Raw genomic sequence first — 19,234 nt, forward strand, 5'->3', positions numbered from 1 at the left:
AACAAAGATTCCCAATATCCTAATGAAATGTGGTACATCACTACATATTCTACAGATATCTGAGGGATAATAGGAGGATGTTATAAACAACTTGTCAGTAAATCTGCAAATTTAGCCAAATTAAAAATATTTCAAAAAGACAATTTATCAAAAATGGAAGAACTGGATAATCTTCATGGCCCTATTTCTATTAAAGAAAATGAAACTAATTTAGAATCTTCCAAGGTACAGATGGTTATTAATATTCTCATTGAAAATCAGTTGAGCACATATTTGTGATTTGTTTACTATCACGTATGTACATTTTACTTAAAAAGGTTATAAATGTTCACTTAATAACAAATGCTCACTTAAATATAGGGGTGGATGGGAATATAGATGAAACAAAATTGGCCATGTATTGATAATTGCGAATGATGGGCCACTGGGCTTCCTAGCTCCCACTTTTGTAAGTGTTTAAAATTTTCCATAATAAAATGTTTTTGTAAAGAAGAGCCGGGCCATAACATTACTCTGCAAAACCCTCCACCAGCTTGGCACTGAGTCAAAGCCACGATGGGTCAATGGCCAGCCAGGTTCTCCGTGATCTAGTCACCCTGGCACCTCATGATATCCCACTCTCTACCACACTTGTAGCTCATTTGCACACCACTCTGTCTCCTAAGTTATTGCTTGCACATGCCCAAAGCATAGTCTCATCTCAGTGCCTTTGCACTTGTGGTTGTTCCCTTTCCCTCAGATGTTCATTCTTTGGATTCAGCTTGGCTTGCTTCAGTCAGGTCTTGGCTCAGATGTCACCCCTTCAGCAAAGACTTCCCTGATCTGCACAATCAAATAACTAACTCCACAAATTGGACTCCCTAAACCCTCTCTCTGCCCTGCTTTCCTCCAGAGCATCTGCATCATCTGACATATGAAATATATTCTTGTGCTTTTATTTACTGCCTGCTTCCCACAAGAACGCGAACTTCAACCGACAGGAAGATTCACAACTGTATCCCCGTGCTCAGAGTGGCACCCAGCATACAATAGGCACCCCATAAACACAAACTGAATGTATGACTAAGAAAGGTCCTCAGCTTCTCCAAAGGGTGCTATGGGGTACTTCATCAGTTATTCCACCCAAACCCCTTCATCCTGTGGGCTTCCTGGCCCTACACCTGTTCCACTTTCATTTGAGTCTGGGCTGCTTGTAAGGGTCACTCCTGACCCCCGAGGTTGTTGCCAGGGAAGGAAGATGCCTGTTCAGAGAACAGGAAGCTTCACGCCGGACGAACCCCCATCTTCCTCATAGTGGTTTTGGAGATGTGGGGACTCTGGAATCTCTCAGAGTGGTTCTGGAGCCTTGCTTTGCATGCCTGATTCTGCAGGGTCATTTCACTTGCCTGACCATCAGTTTACTCATCTGTGCAATGGGAACAAAACCAACACCAACCTGATAGGGTGGTTGTGATGGTTAAAGGTAATAATCAAAGGGACCAGGATTCGCCCACGGAAGTGGTTTCAGAAGCCAAAAATTTGGCAGCTCTAGGGGGGTCCCTAAAGCTGCTTTCACATTAGGCGGCCACACCACCTTTGGGGTTGTTTGTTGAATTGTCCTTTCAAAAATGAAGGCTGGCACGCCCTCTCCCCCGCGCTCTCTCTAGGCCCCCATCCCCGACCCCGCCCTGCGCCTTGCGCCTTGCGCCCTGGCCACGCGCTTTACCTCTCCTTCCACCTTGGTTCTGCACTTCCCTCTCCACGCGCCCGCCCCGCACCCTCGCCCCGCGCCCGCCCGCTCCCCGCGCTCTCGCGCCCGCCCGCTCCGTGCCCGTTCCGTGCCCGCTCCGTGCCCGCTCCGTGCTCGCTCCGCGCTCGCTCGCTCGCGCTCCCCGGCGCCGGCTGCGGAGGGAGCCGCTCTGCCCGCAGCTGGCGCAGCGCGGGGGCGGCCGCGGGTGGGCGGGTGCCGCGGGCCCGGGCTCCGAGCATGAGCCGCCGCCGGCGCCGGCCGCGCGCTGCTCGGGGCCCGACTGCGGCGCGAGGGCTGCGCGGGAGCTACGCCGGCCCGGACCGAGGTAGGCAGCGGGCGCCCATCCTCAGTCCCTCGGTCCCTCCCGCGGGCCGTCCCCTCCGGCCGCCAGCGCGGGAGGGGCGTTCGCGGGCCCCGGGTCCTGCCCGGCGCGACGGTCGCGTGGCCGGGGCACAGGCTCCCGGCACGGGTCGTGGGACGCGCGTGGAGGAGGGCGTGCGGGAGCCCAGCGCGGAGTTGCCGAGAACTCCGCCCCGGGCTGGACAGCGCCAGGACCCCCGGTCCCCAGCGCCTGCGGGGCACCGGGCGATCTCTGCCTGGGCGTGGCGGGAGTGCACTCCGCAGGCGGGCGTGGGCACGGGCTGGCAGGACCGCTGCCCCGGGCCTGGCGTGGGGGAGGGGGCTGGGAAATCTGAGGAGCTCGGGGCTGCGCAGTTGGAAGTTTCCATTTGCTTGTCTGTATTCTGGGCCCCGCGGTGGCATCTCACGCCCTTGCTGTTTGGCGAGGAATCGGGGCGTGAGCTCAGCATTTGAAGGGAGACGACCGGGGCGAGATGTTCCTCTCTGCACCGTGGGCAAGGGTCATTTCAAGGACCGTGCTCTCGTTGCCGCAGCACGGGCCTGGGGCAAGGTGCAGCTGGTTCTAGTCGGTGTGTGTGTGTGAGCGGGGAGGGGTCTCCTGCTGTCTGGGGAGGGCACGCAGCAGGCCCTTGCCCCCTGCATCTCTAGCTGCTTCTCAGCGCTGGAGCTGGTGGATATTTACAGGCAGGTTGCCTGCCTCTTGGGAGCCACCTGGGGGCTGAGATGCGGTGGTGTCCGGGCCACCCTGGTTCAGGGGTTGGAGCTGTGAGCCCCATCTCGTTCACCCTCCCCACTGCTATCATTCTTCTCCCACCCTCTAGAGCAAGGGCAGGGCCCAGATGGCCACCTGCCCTAGGAGCCCAGGACATACAGAGTCAGGCTGGCATGCAGGGGAACCTTAGAGAGGCAGTGGTCTGCTCTGCCCCTCGGGGGTCTTCCACCTCCCTCGGGACAGTCTCACCTAGCACAGCTTGGCCTGGGTCCAGGCTCTTCTCTCCCCAATAGGAGGCCTCGAGTGCAAAGCAGCAGCTCCTGTTGCGAGCAGAGAACTAGGGAGTTGGGAGGCCATAGGTCTGGACTTCTGAACTGTGGGCAGGCTGCAGGCCTCTCCGGGACTCAGCTTCCCCATCTGTAAATGGCTTCAATGACTTTTAGGGGCATTTCCCCTCCCGCATCCAGGGACACTTTGCATTGGAACCTCAGGATCCCAGCCCAGAATAGGAGGAGGGGATCCTGAGTGGGAGGAAGTGGAGGGCCTTGGCTCCGGGCACGCGGGTGGGTTCTGGGCCCATCTAGCTTTTATTTGTTGTGAGGGACATGGGTCATAGTGACCAACAGCCCTCTGGGTGGTCATGGCTGGGTGGGAGGCGGCAGCAGAAGCCACAGGCCCTGCCCCTGAGAAGGGAGTGAGCAGTAGAGACCCACATGCCGATACCCTCGTAGGGCAGCTGTGTCCTCTTGCACATGGCTCCTGGGTGTGGGAGCACAAGCAGGTGTCCCCAGGTATTCCATGGGGGCCTGAAAGCCAGCCAGTAAGTTTGTTTTTCTCTGGGAGTCATCCTTGAACTGCCAGCCTGATGGCTCCCTTCCACCTGGCAAATTGTGGAAATGGAACAGTTCACACAGAGCGGAGGGTTTTTGGTGTAACTTAGCAACCGCAGGCAGAGGGGGCGGAGGGAGAAATGCGGGCACCACCGGCAGTAGTGCTCGGCCGTCCTGAGTGAGGCCAGTGGTGGGGGGGCCCGGCTGAGTGGGGAGGGCATTCCACCACAAGCGGCCCCCTTAGGCTGGACCACTAGTCCATCCACTGGGTCCTCCAGAGGAGAATAGTAGGGGGCTGAGTAGATGGCCTGAGAGCTGCCGAGTATAACTGTCTCCCCGTCTGCAGAATGATGGGCTGAATGGGCAGTAGTGGAATAGCTTTGGCTGATCTTTGGTTTTTAACCATACAGTCCTGTTCTCAAGCCACGTGTTTCACAGAAACCGAATTTGTCAAATAGGCCAAGTGAAGGTGCAGGGCTGGGGGGGTGGGGGAGCCGTTTGAAGTCCAACCACTGTCTTCGGAAGTGGGGGCACTGGCATAGGCTGGGGTAGGATGGGCATTTCTGCATGATCTGACCCCAGAAGAGGGGCTCTGGGCCCCCCACCCCCCCACCCCGCCACGGAGCCTGCTGGGGGCAGATCCCAGGGCCACGGTGGGAGAGAGGGCCGGGGATGCAGATCAGGGCCTGTCCAGGTGGTCATTGGTCATCACAGTGTTGTTCCCAGTCCAGAGCACACGCCCCCGGCTGCCCCCTGCTGGGACTCCTCCTCCCTCCCTCTTTCCCTCCTGAGGCCATCTGCTTCAGCCCTGGTCTGCTCTGGCTGTTTGTCTCTCAGAGCTTCCAAATGTTGAGCAGAAATCTGCCGCCTGTAACTCCCACCCACTCCGGGCTGCCTCTCAGTTCCTTTGCCCTCGCTTGCCCACCTCCCTCCTGTGGCTGAGTGTTTACTTAGCAACTTGTCTTCCAGACAGAATCTGAAGAGGGAGCAGGGTAGAAGGGAGGGGGGGCCGTCATCACGGGGTGCTGAAGTGACATCAGGCGGGGAAGCTGTCAGGCCCATGGCCATGGGGGGAGGGCCTGTGACACCCACGGGTCACACGTCAGGGCCCCCTGACCTGCAGGGATCTGGGGAGGATGCCCTGCCCTTCATTCAGAGTATATGCCCTTCTCACCTCTTTCTGGGCACAGAGCCTGGGGCGGTGGGGCTCTGCAGAGAGTGAACACAGGGGAGGCCTGGTCTGGCATAGAGTGGGCTATGGATCCATTCAGAATGTCCCTACACTGGGGACATGGGAAGTCCCAATCTGACAGTCTTGGAGCAGGGTTTGGAAGGTCAGCAAACGTCAGCCTGGCAGTGACATGGTGGGAACCACGGAAGGAAAAGCCAGAAAGCCCCAGCATGTCCTGGCTGTTCAAGGGGCCAGGTACAGAGGAGCAGGGCTCATCCTGGGGAGTGGAGGGTCTTGGGGATTCACCTCTGGGGATGGGCTTCAGAGGGGCTCGTGACAATGTTTAGTCAATGATACGAGTGTTCGCAACCACACTGATACCTGCCAAGGGGGTGGCCGTGTGATTGCTGCCTGTCATTGACTGTGACTGAGGGAGGACGGTCAGATGGCCTTGGGTGTCTGAATGGTCTCGTCTGCTGCAGAGGCATTTCCTAAGAACCGCATAGGTACCCTGGAGTATGGTTCACGGCAACCCCCAGTGATCGTGCCTGGGGAAGCTTCTACCCACCTCACTTATCTGATAGGACAGCTCCTCAGGACCCATGCGGTGAGGCCGGGATGTGGACATAGCACAGGAGAAAGGAGCCTCTCACCCCTCTCCCCATGAGCGCGAAGGCTGGGTCTGCGGGGACAGGCTGCGGGCTGTGCTGCCCTGGGTGGTGGTGGCGGTGGGAGCTCAAAGCCTGTCATGTCCCTTCTGAGCGGCTGTGGGGTTGTCATGCAGGGTGAGTTCGGGGAGCAGTAGGCAAGCACCGGCTCAAGGAAAGGCTTGGATCTGGGCTTCATCGAGTCTCCCTGACTCTTCAGGAGCATCTCATTTCGCCCAGGGGCCACACACTGAGGCAAGAAACCAGCCCAGAGGGCAAGGCATTAGGCACTGGGGTTGTGGGCGGGGACACTTTGTTCCATTTGCCCAGCTCTTGTATCACTGCCTCACAGGTGAGGTGCTGCTGCCCTAGTTGACAGGTGATGGCGTCCAAGGTGATGTTACTTTCATAAAGCTTCTTCCAGCTTAAATACAACAGCAAACTGCTCTCTGCTGTCTCCCCCTCCAGCTATTTTCCCCCTTCTCTCCTCCCCTGTGAGTAGGCTGGCTCTGAAGCGGTGTTCTCTGCTTGCTCACGCCACATCCTCACCTCCCACTCACTCCCAGCCCACTGCAATCTGGAGCGCCCTCTTCACTCTGAGAAATGGTCTTCAGGTGCCTGTGGACATCTCTGGCCTTGCTGGCGTTCACTGCCCCTGCTCCCAGGCGTTTGTCCCCCTGGGCCCTGCAGGCCCGTGCCTGGGCCTCCATGTGCGCTGGCGGCCCTGCAGACCTCGCTGCAGGCTTCCCCTCCTCTCCTGGGGCCACTCACTCGTCCTGTTCCTCAGGACCCAGACCTATACTGTCTCCTCCCCAGCCGTGGCTCCTGTTCCCTCCTCCGTGCCGACCCCATTCTAACTCACATCGGCCCAGCCGGGTTCTGTCAGTGTTCCAGCCCGTGCCTGCTGGATCCCTCTCAGATGACCATTGTCATTGTGCCCCTGAACCTCACCTGCCCCAGGCTCCCCATCTGAGCCTGCGGGATGGCCAGGGCCTCCCTCTTGCCTCTGCCAGGTCGGCCCTCACACTGACTGAGTGGTCAGCCAGTCTGTGCCACCCACCCCAGACCCCTCTCCCACCCCCTTCCCCTGCCCACCTCTGCCTCCATAGGTCAGGCTGCCCCACTCGGCCCTGGACAACTGCAGCGGCCTCCGTCCCTACACCACAGCCAGGTGACCTTTTAATGTTCTCTTCGTAAACATGCTCTGAACCTTCTGTTCCCAAGTGGGTCTCCCTATCCCCAGCCTTCCTTGGGGGTGCCCTCCTGCCTGGGTGTGCTGTGCAGGGTGCCCTGGGCCTCTGCAGCACGTTGCCCCCGTGTAATTGTCCGTTGGTGATCTCTTGGAGTCAAGTGTACCCTTGGCCTGTTGTCTCCAGTTGGCCCCCCCAGCTCTGAGATGGTGGCTGGGCTGGCGGACTCAGCAAGCCTTCCCTGGATATATGTGAAAGTCTGTGAGCCGCTGTGCGTGGTGGGGCAGAGACACGCAGATGTGTCTGGGAACGTGTGCATGGGGGCCCGGCCTGGACCATGTTGCTGTTCCCCCTCAGGTAGAGGAGAGGGGAGCAGACCCAAAGCTCTGGGACAGACAAGGGTGGTCTCTGGGGAGCCAGACCGGTTCAGGAAGGAGCGGTGGGGGCAGGGCTGGGAGGCCAGGCCCCTGCCTGTTGTCACCACCACTTCCGTTTCTCCAAGTGTCACCCTCAGACTCTACCTTGAAGGGAGTTCTCCCTGGATCTGGTTGCCATGGCAACACTGTTAACAAAGAGTAGCTTTGGTAGAGGAGGCTGGCTCACCCAGAAGCTGAGGGGGCTGGGAGAGGGTGTGCCTGTTCTGATGGGTTTATTAGCTGAACCAGTTTCCCCACCCCCCACCAAGGCTGCCTGAACTGCATGAACCCCTCCCTGGACCCTCTACCTGTGGGGATCTCTGGGCCTCTGGTACTCAGACCCTTCCCCTGTGGATTTCATGAAGTGTCTGGATTCCATCTGGGTGTGGCCTGAATCCCAGCCACAGCTGGGTCACTGGGGCAGACCCAGGGAGGCTTCTGACTTGGGATGTGGGGGGATGTGCCAGCCCCAGCACCAGGCACTTTCTGGGGTGAGGATCCCTAATTCGTTGCTGTAGAAACCCAGGCTCGGAAGCCCAAACTTGTCCTGCCTAGGACTTCCTGAAGACTGGTTCTGTGTCCAAACCCCTTCCCACTGTGACGTGTGCACATTTGGGTTTCCAGGTCCTCCTCTGAGGCTATGGTCTTGATTAAATGAGGTGACGACATGCACCGCTGGGTGACAGCCTGGAGCTTTGCAGCCCAGGCTGTGGTGACTGGGAGGGTTGGTCCTGCTTGCTGGGACCTAGGTCTCTGCTCTCAGAGCTGAGGGAGAGCAATGCAGGGGGGAGGCTGCCCTGTGAACCAGCTTGGGGGTTAGGATTGGATGGAATTTGGAAACTCACACAGAAGAAGCTCATGGAGTTCCTAGGCGAGTCTCCGTTGCTTTCAGGAGTTAATCACTCAGAGCAGGCAGGAGGCTGTCAATTATTCATTTTATTATTGTTGGTATTAGTAGTGGGTGGCCCCTGCTGGGCGAATGAGGCTGGGAGCAGAAAATCAGGATTGTCCCCGGGTGAGACCATGTCATTTCCACCCTGCCCCCGGATGGCCAGGGTCCTTCCTGCAAGGCACCCCGCTACGTGAAGGGGCCTCCCATTACTTGTGCGCCTCCCTCCTCTGGCCTGGGAGCCCAGCTCAGCTCCAGGAAGGTGAGCGAGTCTGTGAGTGTTCCTGCGAGAGGTCGCTGGTGTGGGTGACCTGGGAGCACCTGGGAGCATCTAGTCTCTGGGTCCGTCTCTGCTGGGTCAGCAAAGTGAGGTTTCTCAAGGATTTAGGAGGGGGACTGACAGCGAGCAGGGTTGGCCAGAGTCCAAGCTGTTGCTCTGGGAAAGGCCAGGGCCTCCAGATCACTTCCAGGAATGTGTGTGTTACGGGGTCGGGGGTGGGGTTACGCGTGGGGGCGGGGCCTAGGGGAGCCACCCACAACGGTGCGTCACCACCGGGACCACGCCCCCAGCGATGCAGGGCTGACGTGGTCACAGGTATTTGCAGAACCACAAGGTCAACTGTCTGCAAACTACCCATAAAAACACCTCAAGGAATATCCAGAAAACACTGTGATTCAGACCATGTTTTCTTCTTACAATGCAGTTATGATAGAAATTCACAACAAAACATAACTCTAAAAAAGTCTAATAGTTGGAAAGTTGAAAACACACGTATAAATACACAGTGGACCCAAGAAGAAATAGTAATAGAAATTAGCCGATAATGAAATTCAATGATACAAACATAATGAGGGATACTTGTGGGACACAGCCATAGGGGCACTGCAAACGTGTCACTTGCCGCCACCAGCTGACCCTGTCTGGAGGGCCCAGGGTGTTTGAGAAGTCCACAAATGGGTGCCTCCTCCTTGGCCCTGGGGACGGGCAGCAGGCCTGCAGGGGTGCCTGAGGGAAGCGCGAAATCTCCCCGCTTCTCCTCGCACTCAGGCCAGGCTGGGGCCAGGGGGGCCGTCCTGCCTGTGATCTTGCAGAGACCAGGGGTTTTAAAGCGTGCTCTCTGGCCAGGGTGGCCGCCAGGGTGCAGCTCCAGGTCACCGCCTGTCACAGCCCAGGAGGGGAGGATGCCAGGCACGTGTATGGTTGGGCTGAGATTTGGAAGAACGGCTGCTTTGTGAGGTGACGGGGCACTGTTAAGGGAGGAAGAGGAAATGCCAGTGTGAGGAATGGCCCAAGGTCATGGGTGGAGAGAGGAGAGAAGCACAGGCAGTGTGGTGGGGGCCAGAGCTCTTGGATTACCTGTCTGTGCTCAGACTTTGGTATGCAGGGCACGTGTGTGGGCTCTGTGTGTGTGTGCGTGTGTGTATATGTGTATACACATTCACATGCAAGCACCAGGAAGGGGTCCCTGACCAGCTCTCTGTCCCAAGGGCTCTGCTCTGTGTTTCACTAACAAGTGACTTAATCTAATGTCCGATTTTTTTTTTTTTTTTTTTTTGGATGCTGGCATCATTATACCAGTTTTGTTGATGACCTTCTTGTCTGGAGAGAGGGCAGAGGCAGAATTTGAACCCAGGTCTTTCTTCTGTGCCAAGGAACACTTTGGAGAGTGGGTAATGTGCTTCCTTGGTGCTTCCTTTCATTTTTCGGTGCCTTCCTGCCACCTCTCTTGGTGTCCAGGCCCTGAGCTGGCCCTTGCTGCTTTTCCTGCCTTTGACCGTGACCACCTCCTGCCCCCATGCTTCCCTGAACGTGCACACACCTCAGGTCTCAGCTTGGACAGGGCTCCCAGCAGGAAGTTTTGCCACTTTCTGGGGCCACTGGGAGGCTCTTCCTCTGGGCTGTGGAGGGCCAGGCACTTGTGACAGCAGTAGCTAGCTTCTGAGTGTGTCCCGTGTGCCAGGCGCTCTTCTGAGTGCTTTGCCTGCTTCCACTCACGTCATCCATGCCTTGGAAGGGCATGGCTTAGGTCAGCCTCCCCAGCCTGAGACAGGGATTTGGATGCAAGGGGTGTAGAGGGTATGCTCTTGAGAGATACCTTAAGGAGGTGAACAAGCAAGGTAGGAAAGGGGAAGAGGCCGGGCACAGGTGCCATTTCAGGCAGAGCCTTGCCTCAGCCTAACCCTGGGGGGGGGGAACTCCGGAGTGTAGACTGCACCAGACTTGTCTTACTGTGAGGCAGGGAGTTGGACTCTGGGCCCCTGTACTGGTCAGCTTTTCATTGTTGGCCCTTCCTGTCCTCCGGAGAGGGCTGCAGATACGAACTGTGCAGTGTGCTGGGAACCCTGGGAGACGGGTGCCCCAGGCTGTTAGGACGGCCTGGCAATCTGGGCCCCAGAAGCACCACCCCAGGCAGCACCATTTCTGCTTCCAGGCCGGAAGCTCCCTGCTCTTCCCATAGTCCCCTCTGGTCCCCGGGGCGGGGGTGGGTGGGCCTCAAGATGCAACCTTGGGTCTGGGGCACTTTTGCCTGTGGCATCCTGTGGCCTGGCTCTCAGAGCACTGGCCACCTTGCCATGAGGTCTCATTCTGCTGGGGTGTATCCACACGTGTCCGAGTCTTCTGCTCTGTGCTGCTCACTGCTGGGCCCCAGGACTGAGTGCTGTGCTGGTGCAGGGAGGATCTCCGTCACTTTGTCCAGGGAAGGACTGACCGTCAGTCAGCCTGGTTGTCAGTCCTGGGCCTGATGGCAGGAGGCTGAGCAGGCCAGGGATGGGAGAACCTGAGACCGAGGGCTGTCCAGAGCCCCTCGGACTTGAGAGAGGGGCCTGGCCGTGGGCTGGTGAGGATAGTGTTGGGGGAGGACCCCTGGCCTGGGAGTGTGGGGCCTTACTGCCCGCTCCCAGCTGTCCTGCCTGGGGCTAGTCCACTCCCTGGGGTCCCCACTCAGGCATGTCCTGCAGCAGGAGGGCCCGTGAACTTTTCCAGGCTTCTCACAGCCCAGCTCAGGGGTGGCAGCACACAGGACAGACTGGAGAGAGGCGTGGAGAGGCTGAGCAAGTGGGTAGACAGTGAGGGCCAGCGTGAGTGTGGTGGGCACAAGGATGGGCTGTGGGCCCGGCCAGTGAGATGCCGGGTCCAGTTGCCCCGCTAGCTTGGCAGCCCACCCCACACCGGCTGGGGCCCTCTGTGGCTCCCTGCCAGGTTTGGCCTGCCCAGACCGCTTATGGCGTCACACACGGTGTAGCAGGTGGCTTCCTGGGTGGGGAGCTCGCAGAAAAGCTGAGGGCACCAGGCCCCAGGTTGGCCAGGAGGATGAGGCAGGGCAGGGGCAGGGAGAGCCCTGACTGAGCCCTGACCTCACCCCTCTGCTGCCCTCCCAGGAGGATGTTTCCGCCCTGCCCCTCCCCTCAGGCCTCCTGACAGAACAGGCCTACCTGGCAATGCCAGCAGTGGGCGCCCCAACCCGTGAATCTCTCACCGCGGGATTAGACACCCCCATACCCACCTACTCAGGTGATGCTGGGTCGAATTAAACTGAATTGCACCTCAGTTACCCCATCTTGCAGCGAGGGGTTGACTGGAGCAGGGTTTCCAGGACCCAGGGCCCTGGGTAGCTCAGGGTCAGGCAGGCCTCTGTGAGAGTGCTTCCGTGCACATATGCCCGCCTGTCCCCGGCACACCCCCGGCAGCTCTCCGCTTACCTGTAACGGATGCAGCTTTCGCCTAGGATTGCGAGTGTTCCCCCCACGGGGAACTCCTGAGCCTCTACAGCTGTGATGTTGGAGGTCCTCGTGTCCTGGCCTAGCCGGCCACCCTCACCAGGCTGCAGCCACGTGCCTTGGCCAGAAATGCTGACTGCCCAGTTTGCCAGGCCCTGGACCATGGAAGAAGGGCAGGCGGTGGCCCCATGAGTCCCATGAGGGATGACCAGAGCAAGGCCCCTGAGTCCCCCAGGAGGACCCAGTGAAGAAGAAGAACGCTGACTGCAAACAGGCATTTTATTGCAGGGATACAAATAATAAATACAGCCTAATCCGACAGACACCAAGGACTGGTGTTGGAGAATGATAATGTCTATGTCCCAGGCTTGCTTCAGATGAGGAGGGTGTGCTGGAGTTGGGAGCCTGTCACTGCCCAGTGCTCTGTGCACTCACGGCCAGGGCAAGGGAGGTGAGGAGGCCTCGGCAGAAGAACATTGCTTCGTAGGACACTGATGCTCGAAGGGTCTGCGGGCCAAATAGCTCAGAGGTGGAGACTGAGGCTTGGAGGAGTGTAGGGCCCTGGGTGCCATCAGGCGAGGTAGACGTGGAGGGGCCATTAGACACAAGTGGGCCCAAGGTGGGTGTGGAAATTGTCACCTGTGTAGCAGCGAGGCTCCAAGGGGCTGAGAGCCCCACCCCAGCCCTGATAGCCCGGGCCTGCCCCTCCTCACCACCTCACGTGACCTGTGGAGCCATGTGAAAGCCCTGCTCTGACGTGCTGCCTGCCCTTCACCCCTCACCTGAGAGGGACTTGGGGAAAGCCAATGTCAAACCAAAGGAATGTGGGGAGATGTCCGACCATCATCCCCTCCACTGAGTGCATGTGGAGAGCCAGCGTGCCAGGCCCCATCCAGGTTCTGGGAGTGCAGACAGAATCCAGAATCAGGTAGGACATGAACAGAACGGATAGTTGGAAGGTATTTGGGGGAGGTGGGAGGGAGTGTGGGGGGGCTTCCGTTTAGGACAGAGTGATTAAGGCAGCCTCACTGGAAGGTAGGGCTTGAGCCCCATGGACATCTGGAGGCAGGGGCTCCTTAGAGACAGAACAGCTGGCCCCGGGCCCCGAGATGGACATGTGTCACCCTGCCCAGGAAGCCAAGAAAGCTGGAGGACGCAGTCCGTGGCGGGCGGTGATTGTGGGCCAATGATGACGTGTCACTCTGGGGTGGGCCAGTAGACTTGTGGCTTTCTGGAGTCTCATGCCTCCTCTGCAGCTTCGCCTTGTGCACACGTGGATGGCTCCCACAGAGGGCAACCACCCCTCCACACCAGCTGTCCTCAGCCCCGAACCTGCCCCAGGAGGGAGCCCAGTGGGGGATGTATTCACATGGAGTTTGGAAGCAGAGAGACGGCCTGTGTGTGGCCGTGTGTGTGTGTGGTGGTGGGGGGGGGGGCGGGACTCTGGAAAGGTCACTGTGGGTCCCTGACCTGCCGTACCTCACCTTCTTCTTTACCCTTTCCCTCTCCCCCACTCTTTCTTTCCCGGGATTCCTGTTTAGCCTCCTCCTAGGGCTCCCCTTCCCTCTCCTCAGTTTACAAAGTTTGATGTTGTACTTATGTCACTAACAGTCACAAAGCAAAAAGGGTCCAGGGGCGCCTGGGTGGCTCAGTCGGTTGAGTGCCCGCCTCTTGATTTCGGCTCATGTCACGATCTCAACGTTTCGTGAGATCGAGTCCCACGTCGGGCTCTGCACTGACAGCGTGGAGCCAGCTTGGGATTCTCTCTTTCCTTCTCTCTCTCTCTTTATTTATTTATTTATTTATTTATTTATTTATTTATTTATTTATTTATTTATTTAAATAAGCATTAAAAAAAAAAAAAGAAGAAGTAAAAAGGGTCCATGTGGAGCATGCTTCCTTCTATCCCTGCCAGCTGCTACAGGTAGAGACCTTGTTATCTGTTTCGAGTCTCCTCCCGACAGGTCTGGTCCATACGCATGCCCCGTGCATCATTCCTTGTTATGCTCACGGCAGCAGCACGTCAGGCCATGTGCCCCGTTCCACTCCTCTTGCTTCACAGGGCATCTGGGAGCCCCATCTCAGTGCGCATAGAGCGGCCTTGCTGTTTTTAACATCTGTGTGGCCTTCCACTAGTGGATGCACAGTGACGCGTTCGTCCAGCAGCCCTGAGAAGTAGCCATTCTGATGGTGTCCACTCTCCTTTTTTAAGCAGAACTTGCAGCAGACATCCTTGCCTGGATATCATTTTGCTCCAGGTGTGAGCGTATTTGTGGGATAAACCCCTCGGAACAGAATAGCAGGGTGAAATGGAGGTGCAGTTGTAACACCGATAGATTTTGCTAAACTGTCTTCCACAGCCACAGCAATTTATACGTCTGTGGGAGAAGTGTGCAAACACCTGTTTCTCCATGCCCTTATCTTTGCCAATCTGATACGTGAGAAGTGGCTCTTGTTGCAATGTTAGTTAGCATTTCTCCCATTGAGAAATGAATGAGATTGAGCATATTTTCAAACGGATAAGATTCACCTGCGTTCTCTTTTTGAGGAACTGATGTTTGAATTCTTAACATGGTATTTCTGTTGGGCCGGAGGCATTTTTCTTATTGATTCACAGAAGCTTTCTATATATTGGGAAAACTGACACTTAGAATATGAGTTGCAAATCTTTTCCTCCACCTACTGTATTTTCATTTTGTTTGTTAGGACTTTCACCACGCAGAATCTAAAAAATGTATGTAGTCCATGGGGCACCTGGGTGGCTCAGTCGGTTAAGCGTCCGACTTCGGCTCAGGTCATGATCTCACGGTTCGTGGGTTCAAGCCCCGCATTGGGCTCTGTGCTGACAGCTCAGAGCCTGGAGCCTGTTTCAGATTCTGTCTCTCTCTCTCTCTCTCTGCCCCTCCCCTGTTCACACTCTGTCTCTGTCTCAAAAATAAATAAACATTAAAAAAAAATTAAAAAAAAATGTATGTAGTCTGTAATGTACATATTATGTTTGAACCATGTGAAATTATGGTTTCCCTAGGTCAAAAATGTTGCCTATCAGTCATTTTCAGACTAGCAGAACAACCTCTGTACTGTGAGACTATAAAGAAATTCTCTCACGTGTTCCTCTCATAGGCTTATGGTTTTGTTTTTCAAATGTGAGTATTTGATTTGTTTGGTAGGATGCCAATTTTATTTTATTTTTTTCCAGATGACCACTCATCTGCCCGACACCACTGATTAAACAATTACCCTTTTCTTCACCGGTTTGAAATATCACCTTTATTCGTATACTAACCTGCCGTATGTATTTGGGGTTATTTCAAGACTTTCTCGTTTGCTTCATTGCTCTGACTGTATTTTCACGTGCTGATACCATGTTTTAAGTTTCGCCGCTATCAGGCATTTTCAAACACACTGAACAGTAAAGAGAATAGAATCACGCACACCCATATCCTCATTACCCAGATTCAGCAGTTCGGATTTTACCAGCTTGCTTCACTTACTCATTTTTCCTCCCCCCCCCATTCTTTCTTTTCTTTTGCTCTTTCTCTTTTTCCTTTGAACTGAAGTATTTCAATCAAACCCCTGACCTCTGTAATTTTCCCCGTATCCTCCAGTGTGGATCTCCGAAACAAACAAGGCCACTTGCAAATAGAACCGTGCGGTCATTATCACAAATAACAAAATTAATAGCAATTCGTTGCTGTCATCTAACACCCAGCACATACTCAGTTTTCCTTAATTGTCTTAAAAGTGCTCTTTTGCAGTTGGTTGTAAAATTAGCAACCAAATTAAATCCACGTGTGGCATTTGGTTTTTATTTTTTATAAGGCTCTTTTTTTTTTTTTTAAGTTTATTTATTTTGAGAGAAGGCGCACATGCATGCATGCAAGTTGGATTGGGGGGACAGAGAGAGAGACTCCCAAGCAGGCTCCGTGCTGTCAGCACAGAGCCCAACTCGGGGCTCAATCTCACAAACTGTGAGATCATGACCTGAGCTAAAAATCAAGAGTCGACGCTTCACCGACTGAGCCACCCAGGTGCTCCTCGTAAAACTTCTTTAATCTGAAGCAGCCCTTCCTTCCCAGCCCCACCCCCACCCCCACCCCCACCCCCGCCCCGCCGCCGCCATCACCTTTCCTTAAGCCATTGGCTCATTGCAGAAACTTGAATCTGTGTCTGTGGAATGTCCTATTTTCGAGACTCGTCTCTTTGCTTCCTTGCAGTGTCATTTAACGAGCTCTTCCGCTCCTGGTACTTTCTCTACACTGGAATTTAGCTCAGACAACTTCATTTTATGGGCTTGCACGTTCTTTTGGCAAGAATACTTCAGGGTGCTGCCCTGTACCTCCCAGGAGTCTGTCGCATCAGGTCCGGTTGCAGTGGGCATGAACATGGGGGAGATGGGCTCTCATCCTCCTGCATCCGTTCCGTTCTCCTGACAGTTTCAACCGTCAACAACCACAACCAGAGTCAAGTATCCCATCAAGGGCTGCACCACGGTACCTTTCTAATTGTTCCCTCCCAATGCATTTGTGGGGTTCTTCTAGAAAGAACATTCTCTCATCAACCAGGGCGATTTGGTTACCCCAAAATGATTTCAGAAAAAAAGGCAGGGTAAGTGCTAGATTCTTTCCTTTGCCAATACATGGTTCCTTCTGATGTTGCAACCTGTGCTTGTCTCCCTAACTCGGCAGCCTTAGCCCGTCACACCCTTTTTCATCAAGTTGGTTATGCCATTTTTTTTTCAGCTGTAACCCTGTATTTACTGTAATATTGCTTTATCTGCTGGATTGAGCATGTCCTTGTTAGCCGTGTGTATTTCCTGTGGTTGTCAATGCAGCTGGCCAATTTCCTGGTTGTGACGTCACAACCCACGGGGGGGGGGGGGGGGGTGGTCAGCCCCACCTGGTTTTCTCTTCGGTTCTGATAATGTTGAGGGGCGACCTTACAGCAGGTGAGGCTTTCTTCCCAGATTGCTGGATCTTAGTGTAGCAGAGATGCCTGCATGTTTCGGAGGCTGGTAAAGAGGATATGTGCATGAGCCTCCCTGGGACATGGGGAGAAGAGCACCCCATTTGTCTTGTCCTCTCCCTGGGCCATGATGTGAGCCATCGCTGCATCAGGAGAGAGGGTTGGAGGGGAAGCTGAAGGGCCCGACAGGCCCAGGTCTATCGCTTTCGCATGGTTGAGAATATCAGGGATGTCAGACAAGGGGCACCCTCATGACGTGGGAGTCCCTAGCTGGGGGAGATGCTGTACCTGGAGCCCTGGGGAGGCAGGGCTCACAGAGGGTACAGAGAGGAGCTGGGCGATGAAGAAGGGCCTCAGGAGCCGGTCCAGGGCAGCCCCTCGAGGCACAGACCCAGGCCTGTGGGAGGGCAGGGCCTGTGGGAAGGACCAGCTCTGTAAGTGCCTGAGCTCGAGACCCAAGCTCGGCTTCCTGATGTGTCCGTGCTGACCTCTGGGGATCTGAGCTCTGTCCCTGAGCTGCTGTGCCTGCCTTTGGGTTCTGATAAGGGCCCCTGGGGGTGGGTTGATGCTGGGGGGGAGCAGAGGCAGTGAATAGACTTCACTGGCCAGAAGAGCCCATCAGGAGCAGAATCCACTCCTGAAATCCCTTCTTGGCCCTCTCTTGCTGGAGGCCCTTCACAGCCTGGTATTGTTGCCTGGCAGTGTGAGGCTTAAAGCCGGGGCTCTAACAGCAAGGGTTTAGTTGTGCGTGAATTAAGGGTTCAGAGTGTTCAGGTGGCTCCCTCTCCCCTCCCTTCCCTGCAGAGCCGGTGTTCCCAGGTGGTGCCCACCCCAGGCACCCAGTGGACGTCTGTTAAATGAGTGAATCCACAGAAGCCGCCTCCCTGATGGTGCAGCCCTGGGGCCACAGAGGTGGGCACATGGGCAGCTGTCCGGCCCGCTGAATCTACACTGTGCTGGGTGTCTGGAGGGGTGCAGTTTTGTGGGCAATGAACAAGGCCATGAGAGAGGGGCCCAAACACCAGGAGGAAGCAAGTTTCTGGAAGGTCCTGGCCAGCACCACCCCCCCCCCCCCCGCCCCCGGCCCCATCATGGAGTGTGGGGCGCGCCGGGCAAGGGGGCAGCAAGCCCACGGCTTCCTCGAAGGCTAGGGCACTTCTCCCACATAGTGTGGCCTTCATCTTGAGCCTCCTGCTTCCTAGCCCTGCCTCACCTGGCCTGGGTTCCAGCTGACCCCGAGTCTGCCCCTGGCTGGGTCTGGTGGGGCACCAGGCTCAGAGTGCAGTGCCTTCTTGCTTCTGCTTCCCCGGCCCTCTCCCAGATGATTTTAGATCATCTGTTCTCAAAAGTGGGATCGGATCCTAGGACCAGCAGCATTAACATCCCCTTGGAGATTTTTTTTTAGAAATGCAGATTTTCAGGCCCTTTCCCAGACCTCCTGAATCAGATACTCTAGGGGAGGGGGCTGCAATGTGCGTTTTGACAAGCTCTCCAGGGGATTCTGATGCCCACGGAAACCTGAGAACGGCTTCTTAAGAGCAAACAGCCCAGCCCAAGGGGTTCTGGCCAGGACAAGATAAGATCCTTCCTCTTGGTTTTGAAAACTTCCCAGGCCACAGCCTGTGGTTCTGAGCCCACTGAGCCCTCCTGAGCGAATGTCAAGCCCACTCCCAGATGCTGACCCACTAGGGTTAGCCCAGAATGTTCTGTCCATTTGGGCCCTGGTTGGTCACCATGCTCACCACCTGGTACCACAGTGCGGGGACCTTTGAGTTCAACACAAAATGGGAGCTTTTCTATTCATCACATTTACTTTGGTTTCTAGAGAGCTGCCCAGTAGCATTCAGCTGACTCAGCCTCAGTCACAGCAGAAATCCACCCCCCCCACCCCCCCCCCCCCCCAGACCAGGGCTGACTGCACTTTTGGGATGGCCCTCAGGGGCTGAGGTCTGTGCTTTTATCTAAAACCCTCTAGGGGAGGTTAGTGGCTGGCCCAGGGCCAGGACGTGGGGGAGCTCACTTCCAGAGGTACCCCTGCCTGTCACTCCCACACGCATTCAGCTCAATTACTCGGGAGTCACTGGACCCAGTTACTCAGAGCACAGATGAATCAGACTTCCCGTAACTGGCATTCAGGAACTTGGGAGCTTGGAAAGGTTTCCAGGACACTGGGGGTGCTGACGTCTCTTGTTGGCATCTCTCTCCCAGCCCAGGGCAAACATCCAGGTGAAAGAGCCGTTGCATTAGAGAGAGATTGTACCTGGCGGAGCCTTTCTTTAAACATATCATTTGACAAAGAATCCCTGACTTGGGGTAAGGGAGGGGGTGGGAGGGGAGGTAAGGGCGTCATTTGGGGGCTTTTTCATATGAGATCTTTTCATTCTCACAGAGCCCCTAAGATAGTGGTTTTCTCTACATAAACACAAAGTAGGCTCAGAGAGGCTGAGAAACCCAACAAAAGTCACGCAGCAGCGAGGCTCAGAACTGGGACTCAGACCCAGTGTGGCGGTCCCCACTGTCCCAGGCCCTCTCATCAGGCACAACACAAGGGAGCCCTTCAGGAGCAAGTGCACGGCCTGGGGGTTCCCTCCCCCTCCTCCCTCCC

General features: G+C 56.0%; 1 protein-coding gene across 2 annotated transcripts in view; it reads left to right on the forward strand.

Moving 5' to 3' along the window:
• The first annotated feature begins 1,955 nt into the window (after window positions 1–1,955).
• The window catches only part of RASGEF1A (RasGEF domain family member 1A), an 86,710-nt gene continuing 69,431 nt past the window's right edge, over window positions 1,956–19,234 (forward strand). Inside the window, exon 1 of one of the 2 annotated variants that reach the window (XM_086680313.1) lies at window positions 1,956–2,054. The gene's annotated coding sequence lies outside the window, so the exon portion shown is untranslated. The remainder of the gene's footprint in view (window positions 2,055–19,234) is intronic. The other variant, XM_086680317.1, reaches the window with a different exon arrangement.

This window comes from Puma concolor, chromosome D2 (assembly GCF_028749965.1).
Source record: "Puma concolor isolate L17-30 chromosome D2, mPumCon1.1.hap2, whole genome shotgun sequence".
Lineage (NCBI taxonomy): Eukaryota > Metazoa > Chordata > Mammalia > Carnivora > Felidae > Puma > Puma concolor.